General features: G+C 38.0%; 1 long non-coding RNA gene across 1 annotated transcript in view; it reads right to left on the reverse strand.

Moving 5' to 3' along the window:
- Window positions 1-421: 421 nt before the first annotated feature.
- LOC141990048 (uncharacterized) overlaps window positions 422-15,561 on the reverse strand; it is an 86,195-nt gene continuing 71,055 nt past the window's right edge. The window contains exon 3 of the long non-coding RNA XR_012640062.1: window positions 422-571. This is a non-coding gene — a long non-coding RNA (uncharacterized LOC141990048). The remainder of the gene's footprint in view (window positions 572-15,561) is intronic.

Below are 15,561 nucleotides of genomic sequence, written 5' to 3' on the forward strand. Positions count from 1 at the left end.
GTGCAGGGTGCAAATGCTGCTACCTAGGAACCTCTTCATCAATGGATCTGCCCTCAATCTACCACTAGATGTCATGCACTGACATCCATCCCAACTCTGAGGACCTAAACCCAGATTCAGATGCAGAAATACATAAGGCTCTTTTCCTTTGAACCTTCTCTGGTTTTTTTTGTTTAGGTTTTTTTTTTTTTAATGGTTTAAAGTTTCACTAATCATCTAATTTCAGTGTGGGACACAGGAGACCACAAGTGCAATGACCAACATTATGGCCAGCAATCAGAGATAGACCAAAAGTTATCCATAAATAATAAACACAAGTAATGGAACAGGAACGCACAGCCATGGGAGATAAAACCAATTAGTAAATGAAAAAATGGCAGCTTTACTCTAATGCTTGCTGAATTGTTTTAACTCTGTGGTAGCAGAGGCAGGTTCTTTGTAATGCTCCCAGTCACAAGTATTTTTATAATGTGACACTGACTGCCTTATTTGGTTGTGTACTTACTTTTCTTTTGACAAGAGTAGTCGTCCCTCCAGATGTAAACTCATGAAGATTTCTCATGTCTTGTCTCTAAAATATTAAACAATATCACTGAAGTTTGTTTGTTTTTGCTATATTTGTACAATTTAAGTGAAAGTGATGCCAGCTTTATGGAAATTTGAGTAGTGCGAATCTAGTCAGTTGCTTGGCCAATAGCTTTATTCTTTTAGGTTTTCAGTGAACCAGGGTAGCAATATGGACAAATTCACCTGTGTCATAATTTAAGATTTTTTTCTTTTTTTTAGGCTGGCTATAATGGGAAGGTATCTCAAAGACTACAGGAAATGAGGGCTAATCAAAAATTGTACTTCATAGCATTCCCCCTTCCCCCCCCCCCAAAAACAGGCTTTTGATAAATCTGATTTTTTTTTTCAAAATATGTCCATTGTATGTTTGAAAACCCCATTTTTTTCATTTTCAAGTACTTTTTTTTTTCAGCAAAAATTTTGGGGGAAAATCACAGAAAATTTTCTGCTAAAACAAAAAAAAATCATCTTCATCAAAAATTTAGTGTGAAAAAAAAAATCATTCCCTATCCAGCTCTGCAGAGAACTCTTTGACATCAGTGTTATAATGGCCATTTTATAGAGAGGTGAAGCAACTGCCTTAAGGCTACCTAAAGAGTCAGTGCCAGAGCCAAAAATATATTCCATCCATCCTAACTTCCAGTCTCCTGCTCTTTGTACTATATAATAGTCCCTCTAATAGCCAGTAATGGAATCTAAGGGTCCTGACAGTCCCCGTGTCACCAAATCAAAAAGGCAAATCATTCACTCAGTTCTACACTAACGTAGACTCAGACTAGATATAAGACAAACAATGAAAAATCATGTAAGCTGGATAAGTTTAGTGGTATAAGACCAGTGAATGCTGTAGTTCTTTCACTTAACAACTGCTTAAAATCTGATGTGTAAATAAGCTTTAGAACATTTCTGAATTTGAAGTCAGACAAAAACGGCAGAAAAATGAAAGCCCAGTACAGTGGCAGTAAACAGCAATATCCTGATAAAAATCTATGCTGCTGACAGAGTCAAGGCTAATGTCATTTATTGGATTCTGAAGTGGCTCTAAAGGTCATGGTGGCCTGTTTATACAGTATATAACATTATTATAGTCTAATAGAGAAAGGTAACTCACTCTCCCCCCACAGTTACTGCTTGGGCTCATTGAATTTCACCATTTATTTCTGCCTAATTAGAAATAAAATTAATTTCCTGAGTCTGGTTGTTGTGTTTTTTTCAAACAACATAAAAATCATTGTGACTATCACTCACACTTTTGCAGGAAAATGGAGGATTTGCTGTGTTTCCCATCACTGACCACGAAGAACAAACTAATGGAGGACCACATCCTCAGCTGGTAGAGAGCTGTGTCATTCACTCAAGTCAATGCAGCTACACAGGTTTAATCTGGCCTGCTGTGTTTTGGAGAAGATCCTTATCTTAAATGCCATTTTTTTATGATATGTTCCACATTTATTAAGAAGGCAGCAAATGAGAGATGAAGAGGCTGATTGTTGCCTTTTACATACTATATGGTTTGCTTTTTTGCTTGAGTGTGAATTTAATGTTAATGTAAACAAGATGCATATAGCACTGACTTGAATCATTTGTAAGACTCAATCATCTTCAGTCAGGATGATCATAATGTCTAAGGAGCTGTGTTTAGAGGCACTTTGATGGGAGTCATATGAGTACACAAACAGAGGCTATATCAGCTCCCCAGAAAAACCTCGGCCAAGGCACCAGAATCCTAACTTGCAGTAGCCCTGCTATTCTAGGTCAGGGCGCTCACACAGATTTGACAATGAACCTCAGTCTTGTAGTAACTCTACAGTTGTTCAAGCCCTGGCTATCTTTTGAGAGGAAAAGCAACTGTGATACATTACATGATTTTTATCTTGACAGTGCCCCTCTAAATCTGATATATTTGACTGTTTTGTACAGAACAGTGTGAAAGTCACTCCATAAGCCTCATAATACAAGGTCCCCTAAATGTGTTGTCCTGAATAACTTTCAAACATGTTTACAAAAATCAAATGACATTTAAGCCAGCCATTTTTGTGGCCTCTGTCATCCCAGGTATCTGTAGTAACCACAGTGTGTTTTGCCCACTGGGGGGGATGGGAGAATTTGGGGAGGGGTGTAGGAAAATCTCCTCCTATACTTAGAATAAGTGTTACTCTCCAAATCAGCATATTTTTTCTTGTCCTCCTACAAGACCTGTGTGAATAACTGATTTTTCAGATTGCTGTCAATTAAAAAAAATAAAATAAAAAATGTTTTTTTCTCCTATTTTTTTCAGTGAATCAAAAAGTAAACAAAAAAACCCTTGCACAATTAATTTCTTGTTACATAAAATATTTTGTTCAACCCAAAACAAAATGTTTCATTTTGACTTTGAGCATTTTTAAAATTGAAGGAAATTACTAATAAAAAATCATTTTGAATTAAAAAAACACTTTTTGGACTTTTTAAAAAATATATAAACAAACAACTGAACAAAAGTGACACAAATTGGTAAAATATTTTGGTGTCACCAAATCTAAATTTTTCACCTTAAAAAGTTTTGGCTGAAATTTTCTACCTCTTACCAGCTCAAAACCTCTCTGCATGATGCCATCTCTTTCAGTTGTAGTACTCTGAGGCCCAGATCCTTCAATGAGATTGACTTCAGTGGCACTCCTTGTGGGCCTAATTGTTTCTCTTCTGAATTCATTGAAAGATCAAGACCAACGACTGTAAACTCTTTGGAACAAGGACTCTATCTTTATTGGTTTGTAAAATACCATACATCTCAAAGTTGATATATAGGTAGTAAATAATCATGTAAAATGATACCGTGACAAATTTTCAGTGGCAAATGTACCTTATCCATGAATTCATGAGGCTGGTCATTTAAAAAAAAAAACACTGCTGTGATAACTATATTAAGGGGAAAAAAACTCTTTAGGCCAAATTCTCTGTGGGTGTAAACGGACAATGGGAATCCAATGGGGATTGGAGAATCAGGTCCAGAATTTTTTTAACATAATAATCACTCGCAATGCCACCATTACCACCTGTTAAAACTTTAGTAGTAGTATTCCAAAAGCAGTCCATATGTATTGAATTATGACATTGAAATATTAGTTTTGATTCCATGAATCATTAGAAGAAAAATTGGCTCTACTCCCTTTTACCCCAACTTTATATACAAATATAAAGTAACCGTTTCCTCAGAAATTATTTTCAGTCATTAAGCACCATTAAGGAAAGACATAGAAGATATGAAGCGGTATATTGGGCCACTGGGACTTTTTGTTAGAAATTATGGCTAAACTTGGAATGTGAGTAAATCAGAAAGGGACAAATTTATCACCATTCACAGTAACTTTGGAAACACTTTAATTTTTAGTTTTATGTTAAAACATTTGATCCAATATCATACAGGCCAAAAGTTACTAATTGATAAGAAAAGGCATATTTATTGTTTAAATCTTCAGTGTACCCAGCCATGTTCTACTGACATTTGGGGGGGGGGGGGCTGTTTCATTACATTTCTAAACTCCCTTGCAGAGACAATCCACTAAAAGGAAATGGGATTGTGTAAAATAGACTAGATTGGTTCCCAGGTTTAGGGAATAAACTATCCCAGTATCAGCTGGAGTCCTACCCACAGGTTCCAAAATTATCAGGAGGCTTGGGTGTCAGCGCACAAACCATGTCTTCCTTACTGAATGAACAGAATAATCTTCAGCTGTAGATAATTCAACAGTGGCCTCTGTATTGGGAGAAGATATAGAATGCTGAGTAATTCAAGGGGATTTCATGCAGATTTTTGAAAAGACAAAAAAGCAGTGAGTGAATTGTCACATTTCAAAATTACATATGGAAATGAACCTAATTACTTCTCTTATGATGCAGTAAGTAATAGGCTTACTGAATTAGCTATGCACCATGTGATTCAAGAAACAGTCCTCACACTTACCTCCTTCCTACCTATCTGTGGGAGTGAGGATTTTTTTTTTAATTCTTTCACTTTTCTATGTTCCTCCCTTGAAGAGATTTATAGCTTTGAACTATCTTCCCACAGAGCTACAGGGGGCGGGAGGAACCCACACTTCCATCTCTGTAATAAACAAAATCACCCCCCCCCCATCTATTTAAAATGCTGTAGAAAACAGAGGACTAGAATCAAAGTTATACTGATGTTAAAGAGGTTAGGAGGAAATTGTGTTTTTAAGGATGACATGACAGCTCGTGAGCTTTGAAAACTTTAATAGAGATCAATGTAATAGATAAACTAACTTGTCTAATTATTTATTCTTTCTCCTTAAAAATTTAAAGTTATACAGAATATAGCTGGGAATTATAACCTAATTCTCAGATTTTATTCCCTCTTTCCTTTGCATTCAGCTCACATGGGGTGAAGTCTCCTCTGATCTCAGGTGTTTCACAATCTAGCTGTGCTAGCTGCCCTAACATCTGAAGTGGCTGATTAATTTACTTGCTTTCCAGAATGCAACAGAAATCACAAACTTGCTTGCCATGCCACTGTCACTTTCTTACCTGTGGAAACAACTATAGGAATCATTTTCAAAATGGAATGAATGCAAAACAAGCAGCTCAAAGTCTGTTTTCCTGTGGGTAAGAACCACTTTATGTGTAATGCTTATATTCCTTAAATACTACCTAGAAAAGAAGGGGTTAGATTCTAAACAGGAGTAAATTGGGGTAGTTCCATAAATGATGTCAATTTACACAAGCTCGGGATCTAACCCAAGGAATAATTTTCTAATTTACACAGATGGTGTGTTGTAAAGAAGTAGGGCTTTTTCTTTCTTTCAACCATAGTAAAATTCATCGCTATTGTGTTACTGTATAAGAATGTCATTGTAGATACTCCTATTTTTCTTCATGCTCAGATGCTATAGCGCAATGATGGGGACTAAGAAATATGTCCCTGAATGGCAAATACTGAAGACTGCCTTCTCTCTGTGACTTTTCCTCACAGCTTTTTTATCTGAGATTAGTCTCTGTGCCTGAGTAACAACCTTTGGTACAGTTGCAGGCAAAGCACTACTGCCCGCCAAGCTTCTGAATTAATCACTGGTGAGTGTAGTATCCCATAAGTGAGAACCTGTAGGTTCAAAATTAACATGAATCCATTAAAATTTTTTGGAGCCCTGACACTGAGTAAAATGCACTAGAGCATGATCTACTGCATCAGCCTGGTGTAAAAAGAAAGTTTTCATTTGTTTCCTACAGTGGCTGAGGATTTTGCATTTTTTTTCTACCATTTGTTATTTTGCATCTTTATCACAAAAGACACTATCCTAATTGTTAGCCCTGGTAATTTGTTGCCTCAAAAGAGAGGTTATAGACTAAATGGGCCATGAAGACTAAATTACCATCTTAGCATTATGTTCATAGAACAATAACAGGAAGCAGGACATAGGGAAACCTGCAGGGCTGTCATCTGTACAACATGTGCTCCTGACAAGTCAAGTGGGGCTGAATGACCCCAGAAGAAATGTCTCTCTTAACCCAGCTCTGGTGGTAATTCAGAGAGCTAGGGATGGATGGAAAAAAAAATCTGGTCTGTAAAAAATTTCTGAGGTTTGAGATTTGGTTTTGTTCCACATCGGAATGAAATAGAGATTTTTCAAAAAAATTGAAAAAAAGATAGATAAGCCAATAGCAATGGCACTGATCTGGGATGTGGGAGACCCAGGTTCCAATATGTGCTCTGTCTGAATCATAGCAGAGAATTATTAAATATTCATTGGGTGAGAAAGAATTAGGGAGAGTAGAACTTGAACTTGAGTCTCCTATAACTTACATGAGTACTGTAAGCAGCTACCAGTACTTCTTCTTTGGCTGAGTATACGTTCCATCCTAGACCTGAGAAACGTTCTTGATGAAGGTTTCATCTCAAGAAACAAGTTTCTACAAAAAGTTTCAATTTTGACAAATTGACATTTTCTTAAAAAAGCATTAACTAGAAAAATTCCGGACCAGTTCTGTTCAGCATGTTTATACATTAGATTGAGTATTAGATGTCTGGGAAAGAAGTTTAGAAAACCTTTAGTGAATGAATGTCAAATAGATATAACTGAAAGAATTTATTGGAAAACTCTCTGGTCATCTTTGAGATACTTAACATTTAACTTATATTTTTACTTTGTGTTATTCCCCAAGTGTGTGTGGGAAAATAAAAGCTATTTGCACAGTTATGTTGCTTCCCCTTTCTGCTGGGTGACAGATTCAGAAAGATGTGGAGTAAGTCACCTCAGACACACCAGCTCTTCTTGACTTCACTGAGTTCTTGTTGATTTCACTGTGCTCAGCATTTTTCAGATGTAGCTCAGTATCTTGCAAGATCAAGCCCTATATTTCTTTGCTTTTCAGACAGTCTAAATTAAGCTCCCCTTGTCTCCCTCCACATGCCACGCCATCTAATTATTGTGTTATTCTAGTTGGGCTTCTTTGAATGCTCTCCAATTTGTCCAATGTCATTTATATAATGTGGAGACCATTATTTGGAGGCGAATTACAATCATCTGGTTTATTAAAAGCTCGTTCACTTACATATACTCCATTTCCCATAGGTTTCCATATAGTTATTACCCATTCCAATCTTCCCGGGTGTAAACAATATTATGTATAAAAAATGCTCCAAATTTCACTTCTTATGTATTCCCTTATGTTCCTCTAATGGGTTTCCTTAACAACTCTGGCAAACATTAGTGCCATCCTTTTAAAAGATTTTATGCACTTCTATTAATTCTTGCAACCATTTTCGATTACACATGGGGAATGATCACGTTGTATGCACCTTCTGCTTATTTCCACAGATTATATTGTTCTCCAGTAAGCAACTTCTATAAATTCCCACTTCCAAAAAATGGAATATCATACCTCACACTACGTTACTGCATGTGATGAAGAATAATGAAATTTCCTGCCAAAGATCTATAATGGACACGATTTTGCTTTGATAGGCCACATTCTTATTTTATCTATACTGGCTTTGTATTTTTTTAATTAATATTCTTGCTGTGTTCATTGCTAGGTGGCAAACATTACATTGGGCATATATTTTCTTCTCTTTGAATGCATTCCATTGCTAACGTGAATCATTTCCAGTTCCTCAACAGCAATCAAAAACAAATATTTTAAACATAAAATAAGAATTTGGCTATCCTGTTAATATGGTTTAATGTACTTTGTTGTCAGATTTTGTTTTATCCTGAATTTGACTTCTTTGAACCAAAATTATTAACTTATTAATTATTATTATTGTAAATATTCAAAGAGAGCAGAAAAGGTCCAACTGAGTTTGAGGTCCTTTTGTGCTAGACACATGAAGTTAGAGATAGTTCTTTCCCAAAAGAATTTACAGTCTCTATACAAAAGATAGACAAACAAATAAATTATTATCTCCATTCTACAGCTGAGGCATAGAGGCCAGGATTCTCATGCCTATACTCCAGTTAGTAACTAACACCAGACTCCACAAATTGCCCCATTGACTTCAGTGGGTTTATTTGTTTTCTAAAGAATTGTTCCACATAAAGAAAGATATCACAATCTGTCCAAGGTGGATTACATGTCTTGGCCAAACTCACATAGGAAAACCAAGGCATGGAGAGACTAATGGCCTAATTTTGAGCATCTGCAGCTCCCATTCATTTTAATGGGATATATAGATGCTCTGCACTTCTGGAGATCAGATCATTTAAGTAACTTGTCCAAGACCTCGCTCGAAGTCTATGGCAGAACCAGGAACTAAATCCAGATCTCCTGAGCCCCACTCTAGTCCCTTAATCACAGGCCTTCTGCCATTTTTTATTAACATTAATCCTGCCCCTCTTCAGCTATTCTGCCTTGGTTGTTGTCACACTTCGGGATGCAGTCCAGACAAATGAGGGGCTGTGTCACCTCTTACCCTGTAACCCTGAGTGCTTCACAATGCTTTACCACTGTAGCTCTCAGCCTGGGACCCTCACAATCAGCAACAAACATATAGGTTGCACTCAGAGTGTCTGTGCTGTGCAGCCAGTCCTGGTTCAGCAGCTCTGACCCCGACAACCTGGCTACAGTCCCACTGCCCCACTCTAGCTTCCACCAGCCTTGGTTACAACTTGCAAAATGATCCTGACCCAGTACCAGTCCCAGATTTCCCCAAGCATGTGTCTTGAAATTTCCAGGCCTTCCTGGACCAGTCAGGGAAAAAATACGGTTTATTTGCCCCTCTAAAGACACAAAATGTACAGCTTACCACTTTAACTGTAGTTAACTAACACTTTAATTCAACCACAGCATGGCTGGTTTAAATGAAAAGTAAAAGAAGTTTATGAATTAAAAATAGGATTTTAAGTCAGATCAGATATGAAAAATAGAGATTGAAATGGTTACAAATAAAAGTGAAAAAAAAAGCTTACTTAATCTAGCAAGGCAAAGGCTTTCTTCAAGGTGGCTTTTCTCACTCACAGTCTTCCAGCAAAATGACAGTTGACACCCCATCCCCCCAAATCCCAGAACGGATCTCCTCCAAAAGCCCAAACTACTGGTTCCTTTGTCTTCTTAGGTGAAAGAATGAATTTGGGATTTTCTGACCCTTTCTTTTATACTCCATTGAACTTTTGGAATGGATTATTTTAAAGGTTACCCCTCAAAGCAAAGTTTATTCAAATTGTGACGAAAGTGACATGGAGTCTGCTGGGTTTTGTTCCCTGCTGGTATTTGCTAAAATGCAAACCATTCTGTTTTCTGAAGTCTCCTTCCCCTGCTGCCTTGATGGTTCTGTTTACTGCTTGTATGTAAATTGAGGTAAGCCAGCATTCCTTTGTTTAGGACAGATCTACCCAACACCTTTACTTAGGCAAAGACATCAGGTCTTGAACATGTTCTAGTAACATCATAAAGGGGGAATTCAGAACTATACATATAATGTTGCTACATATATTTCACCACGTCATTGTTGACCAGCGATTTACTAGTTTTTAAATGCTACCTTACAAGACATATTTTGTACAAAGATTATCACAACACTGTGTAGGATGGGAATACCTGGGTACTTTGGGTCACAGTTCTCAAACTCCTGCAGTATTTACTCCACTCAATCTCTGCTTTACCATCTCGCCTTCCTTCTCTACTCCCACTAACCTTATATAGCCACATCCTCACATCCCTTTTCCTAATCCCATTTTTACACACTCTTAGCCAGTATGTTACTCACTGACCAGTTCCTTTCCCCTTTTGTTCTGTTAGCCTTTGTTTCCTCCCCCCATTCTCAACTTTGTACTTGTTTTCCATGTACATTAAAATAAATAAATAAAATCACAGGAATTGACTGATCTTCATGACACAAGCTACACATACACAGAAAGAGCCAGACATGTGCTAGAATCATTTTGAAGAGGGGTAGGTTAAGGCGTAAAGATGGAAAATGACTCATCCAAAAATCACACAGGGAGCTGGTGGAAGAGCTGAAAGCAGGACCCAGGATACCTGAATACTTATTCCCTGTTCTCACCTTTGCCATATTTAGTTGGTATTCTGTATAAAGAAATTATCTGTCAATTCCAACAACACCTTGTTCTTTCTTAATTTAACCTAGTACCCCTTGATTTTCTTTGTGAGAATTTAGTGCCCTTGAAAGGAGTATTTCACCTCTGGGTAACTGGGTCAATTCCAGCCTCATTTAGTAATGTTTGTAAAGCACATAGAAGATAAAGTATGCTATATATAACTGCTAATTATTATTAGACAAAACTTGTTATCATGTGATGGTGTTATCATAATAAATAGACAGTTTCACTCCAGGTCCTTAGATACATAACTCTGGGTCAGAGGTCAATCTCCAGCTGGGATTCACAACCATGAACCTTCTCCTGGAGTTAGGTGCCTAAGCCAGGTCAGGCTTTTCTCATGAAACATGGGGTGGTCTCACCTGCCATGTGAAATTCACTGCTGGTTATGAGATGCTCAGAAACGAAAATAATGGATACCAGAGAAAAGCCTTAAATAAATAAAATTAAAAGCACTATGCTATTAAGCCAGCAATTTCTTTTTCTCAGTCCTGGAAGGTGTGATAACATCACAAACCATGAGACCTGTTTTTTTTTTTCCCACCTGCTCTTAGCTGCTCATGAAACCTAGGTTTTACCTTGGTAGTTCTCAATGGTCTCCGTGAAATTTTTTTTTTGAGCTCTTACAATCCCATATACTGACTCTAACATTAAATACTGTATACAGGAATCAATTTATACCTATCTGGAGGGTAGCCTCTTCATGTGGATCATGTAAGGTGCTTAACAGCATATAGGAAAATGTCACAAGACTTTAAAGCAGGAAATGAAGAAGAAAACACTATCTCTCCACCTGAAAATGCAAATGAAATGTAGATAGGCAGAAAGTTAGCAGCTGGCCAGGACTTTGGTGCAGACAGCTCGATACATGAACCATGAATCAGAACTTTGGTTTTAGAACTCATCTGAAAACCTAATAGGTTCTGTGCATTTCACAGTTATTGCAAACCCAGTATTTAACTCACCACTTAATTCCAGATACAAGATACCTTGAGTATGAAGATCACTGTATCAAAGCAAAATGATTATATTCCATTGCAAAGCTACTGTTTAAGGTGCTTTTTCCAAATCAGTTTATGTTGGAATTTCCTAAGCAATAGCAAAGATGAAGAAAATTGTAGTTTTAACTTAAATTACCGAGAGGCTCACATGTTTATCCGTTTTCAGTTTTGGTAAATACTCAGTAAAAATGTAGTAGCACAGCCATCAAAGGCTTCATTGCACCTTAATCCTTTAATAAATGTCCACCATAAATCTTAGCAGCAGATTATGCACATGCCATATCTATTGATATAGTGGCTGAGTAGATTTAAAGACCAAAGATATTAAGTTAAGATAGTATTGCCTTAGCTTTTTACAAACAAAAATAAAGAAATGTGAGATTTTCCATGAGCCATTCATTGTTTTCCAGGTCACACAAACTAAAGTTCTGATTAGATCATGTTGTAAACAGCACAGCATTAAAAGAAATCTTGCAATTTGTCTACATAAACTAATAGTGCTTCTATCCATAGTTAGATCTATTTATCTGCAATCTTTCTGCCCCATTTCTGATGCTTTCTTTTGATATTACCACCTAAAGAATAGGAAGATGATTTCCAAGGCTATTTAGCTCAAAAAACAGCCATATCAGCTTCCTAAGTAATGATATTTTCAACCTTTGTAGTTCATTCAGCCTGGGGAATCTCAGAGTTTATTACCAATATTAAGAATTATTTTTTACAATGGCCCTCTATGAGATAGATAATTATTTGTTGACTCACTTTCTCAAACCGTAATCAGAGGGTGGTAGAGGCCTGAAGGCTAGAGAGCAGCACCAGGAGTTGCCTGCTGATATCTAAGCTGCAGAGCCAAAGCCCAGGGCCACAGAGGGCTGAAGGCAGTGGAACTATAGAGGGGCTTATCTGTTGATGTCTCCATGCTGGAATCAGAGAGTTAGAGAAAGCTGAAGGCCAGGGGGCGTGATGGATGGATTCCCAGTATACAGGCTGTGGAAGGTTCTTTCTGGAAGCGTGGGGTTGCACTTCACCTAGAAAGGCTGGGGTGGCTAAAAGGACAGGAGAGAACCGAAGAAGAGCTCAGGTGTAGTGGAAGATACTGGAGTGTGATATGTAGGGTGTTATGCCATGGTATTTTAAGGACTATATGCACAGTGGTTGATAAATGGCCTATATTTGGGGACTTTTGTTTTGGACTATTCGCACTATGTTTTTATAATAAACAGCTCCCAAAGAGGGTATTATCAGGCACAAACATTGTTGTGGAGTTACTGAGGACATTGAAGGAGGGAAACTGAGGCAGCTGCATCTGTGACACTGGGTTGGAGGATGTTCCAACTGGGGCCACCCAATGACACCAGATTATCCCTATCTGTTGGTTCCTATCACAACTCTGTTTACCACAATGACAAACTCATTTCATTCTCTTTGCTAATCCTAGATACAGTGTTGTGGCTAGAGACACCAAATGACATTGTTAATGCATACTCCTCCAATTTCTTTTACTTAGGCATTGTCTACACTGGCACTTTCATCATTAAAACTTTTGTCACTCAGGGGTGTGAAAAAACACCCCTCTGAATGACAAAAGTTTTAACTACGAAAAGCTTCAGTGTGGACAATGCTTCATCCGTGGAAGCTGCACTCCCAGTGATGTAGCTACTGCCCCTCGTTGGAGGTGGTTTTATTTTGTCACCAAGAAAGCTCTCTCCTGGCGGTAAAGAGCAGCTACACAGAACTCTTTACAATGGCGTGGCTGCAGTGGCACAGCCGCGCCATTGTAAGGTGTACAGTGTGGACATAGCCTAGTGTGTGAGCAATTTTTTTAATCTGGAAGAAATGCTCTATTGTTAGTTTGCTTTCTGCTGTCTGCCACAGCTTCTTTCTCAGGAGGACTTACAACCTAACTATCTGCTTTATTGTCTATATTTAGAGGTAATGTTGGGGACAAAGTAGCTTCCTAGGAACTGGACATTTCTGTGTGAGCTCAGATTTCTGGAAAAGAGGATTGTCCATGTGGTGTTTTTACTATGCACATACACCCATTGTTGGACTGGTGTATATGTGTAAATAAAATGAATTACACTACAGGCTTGTCTGCAAAGTGAAACTTATGGGTATAACTATACAACTATAATTATGCTGTTATAATTTCCCATATGGGAGAGTCCAGAGTAGTGTCCACACAGGGAGTTGTACCAGTATAACTGCAGCTGTATAATTATACCAGGAAAATTCACTGTGTAGATATGCCCTTCAAATACCCAGATTGCGTCACTGACGTCTCCTCTACTGGGAAGCTGACTTGCATAGTACTGACATTAGAGTAAGGGTTGGATAATGGTGTTGGACGAAGGGGCCGCTCTCGGTTGCGCTCTCTCTCTCTCTACGTATATATCTGTGATGGTGTTTTGAGGCAATGGAATATGGCAGCTCTGCTGCCCAGTGTGAAACCAACACTACAGCTGTATCAACTCAACAAAAATAGCTTGTTCATGAATTTATTTAGCAATTAATTATAGAGATGCTTGTGTTTCAGAGACTCTAAAAGCTCAATAATGGCTTTGATTTTTAAAATGACACTTCATAGGCAATCAGTTCAAAAGGGAATGGAGTGTGTTTCTGTATTTTGGGACACAAAATGAGAAATCAACCAGGCTTTTCTGTTTAGAAATGTCAGGGATCAGTAAAGCCTAAATTGGTTCAGATCGTGCCTTAATATGACACTACCATTTCTATGAATGGTTTCAATTAACATTTCTGAAGGCTTTCATGATGTGTGTGCGCTGTGGGGCCACCTGTGGAAGCCTAGAGCCTGATCCAATGTTCATTGAAGTCAACAGGAACCCATCCATTAACTTCAAAGGATCAGGCCCTTAATTTGTAACATTCTGCACTGCCAACATACCTGTATTTGAGCCTCTCAAAGCATTTTTAAAACAATCAAGCTTCACACGGGTGAACTGTGACTCACAGAAAATAAGTGATTTGTTTAGTCCCATGCACTAAATAAGTGGCAGATCTCAGAATGGAAATCTGTACTCCTGGCTCCCATTCTCTTAATCTAACTAATAGATAACAAAATTCCACCTCCTAAGAGAAGGTTCTGCGCATTTTTGGTAATGGAATATGGAACTTCCAGTGTTAGGCCACAAGTCAGAATGTAACTTGCAGCTGCCTCTCTCCCCTTGAGAGGTCCCTGCAGATCAGGGTGCAGTTGCACTAGTAGGACTGGGGATAGTAGTTTGAACAACTACTGCCAATAGCAGACCACTGACCACTGTTCAGATCAGCTACGTATCTGGTCCTTATCTGCATAATGGGCTTCACCCCCCCCCCCCAAGTTTTGGGCAAGTTCAGTTCTGAATTTAGATCCAGACCCTAACTTGTTGGCTCAGGTCCATCTCTTGTTTGTGTGCGCTCGGATTCATCTATAGCTTGTGTGAGCTCAACTCAGCCCAAACATACTTCATAGCTAGCTCTCTGGCCTTTGCTGGTTTTTATTTTTATTTTAAATCACTTGCAATTTCTCCATTGATTCTAATTAAGTTCTTCCTAGGGCTTGTAAGCTTTATTTAATTAAATTCATTTGTGTATATAAATACACCAGGCTGGTTTTCCCAGGCTCCCACAGCTCTAAAATAGAGAAAATCATATACACCTAGCTTAATTGCATATTAAATGTAACATGTTACATGTTAAATACATGAGTGAAGCACAGTAACATCATGATAATGTAACAAACCATGACAAGCTAGGACTTCACAGACATCACTCTTCTGCACACCCCTGGGCATTCAGAACTTCATTGTGGTAGTGGACCTCTGTTGTAATTACAGTCTAGTAAGCCTACCCCAGATATGAACTTAACTGTGGGAAAGTGGCTAGAATTAATATAACAGATCCTTCTACTACTCAAGTGCAGGCCCCAGCCACTTAAGATAAAGGAGAATGTAGTTTACTTTTTTTCCACTATAAGGTCCATGATGCACTAGAGAGCACTTCTGATTGATTGTCAACAAGAAAAATATACAGTAACTTTTTTACAAAATGAGTAAATCTCTTAACATGTTACAGATAGCCAAGATACACACATAATTCACTGTTTTATGCCAGGATTGCTGAATTTGCCACACGGTTGCAAATAAGAAGAAAGATGTTTAGGAAACAATTAGATCAATCTTACTCCCAAAGTCTGGCTGCTTTCATCAGCTGAAGCTAAGCACGTGTGTTACCTCAGCATTTTGCTGGCTTGAGTTCAATAACGGTAGGGTTTGACTGCCTGTATTCCTTGCATTCAACTTACTCCAGAGTTCTGATTCCCTCCATCTAGGATATATACAAATGGTCCATAGACAAGACAGTTTCTGACTGCTACTTTCTTTGAAATGTGCAATTTAAAGTGGAAACTGCATTACTCATTTCCATCAACACAACAAAGAGGT

The sequence above is a fragment of the Natator depressus genome, chromosome 6 (genome assembly GCF_965152275.1).
Source record: "Natator depressus isolate rNatDep1 chromosome 6, rNatDep2.hap1, whole genome shotgun sequence".
Classification (NCBI taxonomy): domain Eukaryota; kingdom Metazoa; phylum Chordata; order Testudines; family Cheloniidae; genus Natator; species Natator depressus.